Here is a 7,500-nt window from a genome sequence, read left to right as displayed (position 1 = left end):
TTGTCAGCCTTGAAGCTAAATGTTTTTCGAAGGTCTTTATTAAAGACGGCAGGAGCCGACGACGATTGTTCTTTAGTCGGGTATGACAGAGAAATCCGACGATAGGAAAGGGCATTTGAACACCATTTTGGCCCGAGGGAGCGGGAATTTGAACGATCCAATCTTCAAAAGTTCAAATGCCTGGGCTTTGCCCGGGAAGTGGGGGGGGGGGGAGATGTTGAAGTTTCGACTTGATCGGCGTATTATGGAAGACTTTACCTAATATTTTTACCTAAGTTTTCCCGTGTCCTGATCGCTTTTCGGCCTTTTGGCTAAGATTAGTTTCTCGGTCAAGGGCTACGGTCAAGTACCCATGTACTACGCACGGTACTTTTGTCAGTGCCGTAAGGGGCAAGCACAGAACAGTTTCGGTTGTTTGTCTTAAACAAGGACAAGGGAAAACTTAGGTAAAAAAATTGTGGGGATATGGGATTTTTGGATGGAGGGGGGAACTGAGGAGATACGGGATATTTTTTAAAGTAGGAGCGCATTGCGTACGTGTGGTAGTGCAGTAACTAGACAGTGTTTTCTCGAGAAGCGATCATTAGGGTTTTTTGTTTTCGTGTTTGACAGTTTTTTGTTCAGCTCGAGTGTAGAATCATGACGAACTTTTGTAGTTTGTGAGAACTATTTACTACTTGTAGCTTTTGTTGAGTTTTGAATCGATAATAGAAAGAGTTTTGGCGATTTCAACCCACACTGGCTACTGGACTTAAGCTTTTTTCTTGACGAGATTTCAAGTTATTGTGAAACGTTTGGTACCAAGTTACTCTAATACTGAAATAAAGATTATGGAATTGTAAAATTAGAACTTTGGACTGGACTATAAAACGGGCAATTACGGAATTTTACATTTTTGAGCATTCTGAGAAATGGAGTACACATGTTGTTTTCTTGTCTTCGCCGCGGCAGATTTAAACAGTTTGCAAGGAACTAAACCAGGATTACGGAACCGGAATTCGAATACATTGCCCGGTTGTTCGAAAGCCAATTACCTTAATCCAGGATTAGCGTAAACTTTTGTTTCATGTTTTCAACTTTTTGGTGAAAGTTTCCTTTGCTTATTGACTTCTTCTAATGTAAAGTTTCACGGAATATCAGCCTTGAACAGCATTTGGGAGTAGAGAATAAAACTCGTTTGTTCATTTTTAACCTGAGATTAGCATTAATCGGCTTTCAAACAACTGGCCCAGGATTATAAGTTGTTGAACTGTGATCTGTAATAAGTTTTTCGGTTGATTCAAGGCTGATCTTGTAATTTTTGGATGAACGGAGTTAAGGAAGGAAGTAAAACTGTAGGATTTAAATAAAGTCTCATTCCAAAAAATAAATAAATAAAAGATCCCGTATCCCGAGAACCCGCTAATAGGGCTTCGTTGTTTGCATTTGCAAATTTAGTAACATTAATAATGAGTTTTTACAACAGACAACTTCAAGTTATATTACAGATGTATCTTTCTGGTAATCTCTCGCCATTTTCCGAAGTTTACTTGTACTTGAAGTTCACTGTAAGTGGACAATTTGTGCTAACTGTTTGCGCATTTCACGGATACGCCTTTGGAGGCGTCTTGTTTGTTATATTATTGGGCAATGTCGTTCTTCAACGATGGCAACTTTTGCTGCCTAGTGAACTGAGCTTTAAGAGAAAGATCGTCCTTTTTTGGAGTTGGTGCTCTCGGTGTACCGGGATTTCATGAACATGAAATTATGAATTAATCAGCACTTGGCCAATGAAATGGAAGGATACATTCCCTCCACTCAACTCAAATTCATTGGGTTTCAGACAGAGACACGCCCCTTTTCACAAACAGCACGCCTTCCGTTTCTTAGCACACACCGGATGATAGCCGAGTACAACTAAACGTAATTCTGTAACGTAACAAATTACCAAGCTCAATTATGCTCAAATACTGCAAGCTCGCGCATTTTGCTTGCTCTTCTTTATTAAAGATATACACAGCACCACAATTGCGCGTGTGTACGCAACTTCAGGCCAACAATGAATGTTATTTCAATCTCGCTTGTTTCTCTTTGATAAGCAATGAATCGAGTTGTGGCTAAAAGGTATTTTGTTCTTATCCCCGCCTTTACAAGTTAATGAGCAAAGCAGTTATTCCCTGTGGGAGAAATCTCGCATAATTTTGACTGCACAGCAAGTAAATGTCCCTAAAACAATAGGCATTCTCAGGGTTCTCTAGCAAATGTATGGTAAAAGGGTCGGTAAAAGGAGATATAATTCACCGTAGATTTGATTGAAGGGACGGAGCGCCTTTTATGCGGCGCTACGGCGTGTCGGGTAGCTATGGGAGGGGGTCACCTTCCTCCCATTGGGGGGTCTAGGGGCCCTCCCGTGGGAAAAATTAAATTGGGGGGGGGGAGGGCTGAAAAGTGCATTCAGTGCATTTTGAGCGAACAGGGAAAGCATTTTTCTTTACCCATATTATATGCTCAGTGTATACGGTTATGACAGTGGTAACTTTTTTTTTCTGTTCCCTCTGTGAGATAAAAAAATAACATTAGAGACCTTTAGCAACGAATTTTTTGGGCAGAACCGCGAGCCTCGGGAAATCACGTGATCTTGTCCTTGCTGTCACGTTTGCGGTCTGAGGTTCGAGTTTCAACTTCGAGACACCGTTCTGGTGGTAAGTGATTTACGGCAGCGTTTTATAGACAGAGATCAATCAGACCTCCCGTTTGACCATATCAGTCATGTTGTTACATCTGTTTGCTACCTATTGGGAACAATTTTGAAGATCAAATGTAAGTTTTGGGAGGATCTGAGCTGTTTGATTTGAGAGCAGTTGTAGCAAGGAAAAGTCCAAGATGGCGGCGCCGATGTGCATAACAGGAACGGCTTGCTAAAGTTCAAAATCGAGCTAAGTTCCAACGGCCAACGACTAACCGCTTGCGGTATATCCCGAAAACTTCGGTGCTAAAGGTCTCTATTGATACTACTAAAAACTGCAATTTAGCGTGAGCGAAGTCACGTCTTGGATGATTTCTACAGTTTTTACTTGGCCTTTCACAATGACGTACTTTAGAGATCTTTGAAGTGGTTGAACTACAGCTTGAAGAACTCACTGTGCACAGCCAGTTCTCAAATAGGATGTTTATTTTTTTCGTATTCCCGCTCCCAGGAAAAGAAATAAACTATGATCTTCTTTTTCTTGAGATATAAATATATCACCTAAAAAACCGCCGGAGGTTGTTGAAACGAATATTATGGCTGCAAAGATTTTAGTATGCTATCATTATTTTATTTTTTATCTTGGGCTATCAACGATTTATTTTTATCGACCAAACGTGTTGAGAAACAAATACGACGGATTTATAATGCCACTTTTAAAAACAATTGTATTCTCTGTGAGTAGCCGGCGCTTCCAAGATCACTAGAAGGCGATTTTCGCCGGACGCCGGACGCCGGAGCTTACAGAGAACACTGATTCTGCACGATGGGAATACAAAACGGTATTCGAAAGCTGTTCGGGTCAACCAATTTGCTAGCCAGTAGTGCTTTAATAAAATAGTATCCAAATCCATCAGACTCTTAAGATACTATCATTTAGCTTGTCATTTAATTCTAAGTTCATAATGCAATCTCTTACTATTGTTGTTAAAAAAGGGTGGAGTTGAGGAGGGTATTATTGTCAACTCGATGATTGGCCAGTTGTAGTTATCCTCACGTGGTGAACTGTTGCCAGAAATTTCGTTAAAAAAACACTTTATAATGTTTGCTTTAAGGGCATTCCGCGAATTTCAGTGACTAAGCCATCTACTAGATTGGCAACAAACCAAAAGTTCCTTAGCACGTATTTATGTCTTTGTCTTGAAAGTCGCTGTTTTGTCGGAGTCTCCCATATATGACCTACAATTGACATGCAGGCATGGGCTGACATAAATTGATATACAGCTGCCTTCCAAGTGTACCGGATTTCGTGGATATGAAATCATGAATTAACACACTTGGCAAATGTCGTGGAAGGAAATATTCCCTCCGCATAACACAAATTCACTGGGTTTCACACAGACACGCCCCTTTTCACAAACAGCACACCTTGAAATTCTAACAAAACACCAATTGTGGAAGGAAATATTCCCTCCGCATAACACAAATTCACTGGGTTTCACACAGACACGCCCCTTTTCACAAACAGCACACCTTGAAATTCTAACAAAACACCAATTGATGTTTACAACTAAGCATAATTCTGTCAAAAAGGAAGAAAAACAGTGTTTGAAAGCTATTAGGGCCAATTAATTTGCTGGTCAGTAGGGTATTTTGATTAAATAGATATAGTATCCAAATGACTTTTTTCGTTAGGGCTGCCTGGATTTTTCAGGCGTTATTAGAGACAGTTGCTTCCATTGTCCAGATACGTGGGAGGATCACATCTTCCTTAAGTCAAAAAGTCTAGTGAGGTAAATGGGGCGTTGATTGGAGGGTTGGCAAATCCTTTTTCATTTGTATCTGAAGACTGTATGTATTATTTTTATGTCATCAATGAGAATATTTTGAGTATTTTAATGCCACGTTCATAATTATAATATAGCTTGCCTCGAGTCTTCTTCTTGATATTGTTGTTAGAAAGGATGGGACTGGAAAGGGTATTATTGTCAACTCGATGATTGGCCAGTTATCCTCACGTGATGAAGATGGTAGGAATTTCATTAATGCATAAAGGAACACTCATCCGTGGCTAAGCCATCTAGATTGACAACAAACTTAAAGTTACTTAGCACCTTCTTATGTCTTATGTGTATTCGATCGAATACAACCTACAATTGACACACATGCGCTGACATAAATTGATAAACAGCACACCAAACAGAATACCCTTCTTTGGCCAACGAAGTTTGATTAGTCATAGAACGCAAACTGTGATGAAAAACATGAGACTAAATTTATTTCAGTTATGCGCTTGTTTAGTCTCGTGTTTGTCAACGGAGTTTGGGTTCTATTTCTTCCTTCCTAAATTTCTACATTGAACCGTACAGTTTGATTCCCCTGTTTTGCTTTCGTTCTTTTGCAATATCTCCCTGATCACTGAAAAACACGATCGGGTAGAAATCAATCGAAAACTGAAGCTGTTTAGAACCGCCATTTACGCCGATATCATTTTTTTGTATCACTATTTCTAGTCATTTCGTTTCTCCAATGCATTTGAATCAGGAAGCCAGCAACTGGTACCCCTAATTAAGTGATTATCTTTTTTTAAACCCGAGTATCTTTAAACTGAATTCACTTTATCGTTCTTTTTCCTTGTTTAATTTATACGAATGTGACTTAAGTGGAGATAGTATGCTTTGAATAGTTAAGGTTAATTGAAGGGGTATAATATCATGGGAATGATCCCTTTTACTTTGACCATAAATTCACTAAATCAATTTTCAGCTCCTTTTTTACTCTTATGGATCACCGCAGTGAGATAAAAATCGATTAAATCTTTAAAGAAAAATAAGCCACGCTAGGTTATTACGGAGTTCATGTAAGATGCAAGGGGAGAACTTGAAAACGTCGGCCTGACGTTTTCAAGTTGGCATTCATTTAAATCTTTGCTACGCACAACCAAAAACACGTAAGGATGGTTTCTGTGAGTTACGGTAGCCGTTTTATAGAAAACTTCGCCATTGATTTTCGTTTGCCATCGGTAAACAGGTCTCCTTTGCTCTCCAGATTATTACTAATTCTAATTGTAACTAATGTACAATCCAGGACACTATATACCTTTAAGACAGAGTGTCTGAAAAATCTATTTCCAAGAAGAGAGATGAGTATTGTCGGTCCCGTTTCACAGAGCTCCCTTTCATGATGATGGTGTTGCCTTTGTTCTTCAGGGACCGAGAATGGAAAAATTTTTATGCAGTTGGCAGGCAACGATAATTATAAGTGCCAGTACGCGTATTTTAGTCAACGTTTCCCTAACAGTTACATCCCTGTCCGTGTGTTTACGTCAGTTAATCACGGAAACGATTCAGCTCAAGTCCATGATTCCGTTCTGGTATGGGTAGAAGACGTTTCTACAACCCGTTTCAAGGCGTGTATTGTGGCAGGCGGGCAAGGATCCGGTTCAAACAGTACCATCGATTGGCTCGCATTTCAAGGCTACCAGTCAGGTGTCCAACATGGACAAGCGAGATTCACCCTTTTTACAACCGGAACAAAATGCACCCGAGTGACTTTCTCTCAGGTAAAATGTGAAGAACGTGTTGTAATCAAATTTTAGCTAAGATCTATGTATAAAGCTGTATCCCTTAGCTTGAAGTTGCAGTTTTTAGTGACCCGTCCCTTAGACTGAAACTAAGCTCTCATTCCAAATTTTTCGATAGTGTGAAATGCCCTTAAGATGAAGATGCCTGTCGTTGGAATTTATTTAGCGACATTTCCATGCGATGCATTCACTAACAAAGAAGCTTAAGAGGAAGGTCATCTCAAATTAGGCGAATTACTTCCTAAGTTGTAAATTGACGTCACCAGAAAATCGTCTCCTTTCTAACACCTTCCTTAAAATCCTTGCTGGTCCCAACAAAGCTGTTTTCTGCGGCCATTCCGTCCTAATGGTAATCCCTAGCTTATTATTATTATTATTATTATTATTATTATTATTATTATTATTATAGCAGTATACACTTCTGAATGCCTCAGATTACAAATAAATTGATATAGGGCGCCAAACGCGTAGCCTATACAATTATCACTCCTACGCAGTTAAAATCTAAAGGTTCCATGATGGTGTCTCCCTTCGCCCCAAAATAAAAATAAGTGTCCTATGAACCTATTAAAAACTATGCTTGGAACTAATGTCGTCTTAATTATTATTATTATTATTATTATTATTATTATTATTATTATTATTATTATTATTATTATTATTATTATTATTATCAAAAAAACAGCAAAGCACACCTTCAGCCTCTCGGAGTTTGCCGTTCACAGTCCTGGTCAGTAAATTCGAAGCAGCAAAATGGCCTATTTGCACGCACGTATTCACTTATTTTTCTCTGTAGGCTTTTTCAACAGAACCTGAAGTCCAAGCTACTATTCAACACGGAAACCTTGATCAAAAGAAGGATGCAATGAACGTTTGGATTGAAAGTATTTCCAGGACGCACTTCGTGGTCTGCTTAAGAGAGTCGAGAACATTTGATGGGCCTCATAGCAATCTGATTGTGGTATGTAAAGACCTGCAAAGGCCAAGTTATTCAAACATTGATTAACACGTAGAAGAGAGAAAGATAAAATGACAGTACAAATTTGAATGCGGTTTCAAGTCCATGCTAAGCTAAGATTTATGGGCTCGCTAGATTTCCAAGCAAGCTGTGCAATGAGTTATCCGATGGGACCTGTTTCTATAGTCACGTAATAGAGTTACTCGTATATATATATATATATAGGATATTACATGGCCAGGGGGAGATACGAAATTTCTCTTCGAGTGTTGAAAAATATTTCACAAGTGAGCG

General features: G+C 39.1%; 1 pseudogene; it reads left to right on the top strand.

The window, feature by feature from the left end:
- The window catches only part of LOC138015504 (uncharacterized), a 20,649-nt pseudogene that overhangs the window by 2,005 nt on the left and 11,144 nt on the right, over nt 1–7,500 (top strand).

Source organism: Montipora capricornis, chromosome 1 (assembly GCF_036669925.1).
Source record: "Montipora capricornis isolate CH-2021 chromosome 1, ASM3666992v2, whole genome shotgun sequence".
In the NCBI taxonomy this organism is placed as follows: Eukaryota; Metazoa; Cnidaria; class Anthozoa; order Scleractinia; family Acroporidae; genus Montipora; species Montipora capricornis.
The sequence above is the reverse complement of the archived record's forward strand: the minus strand, read 5'-3'. Positions and strand labels throughout refer to the sequence as shown.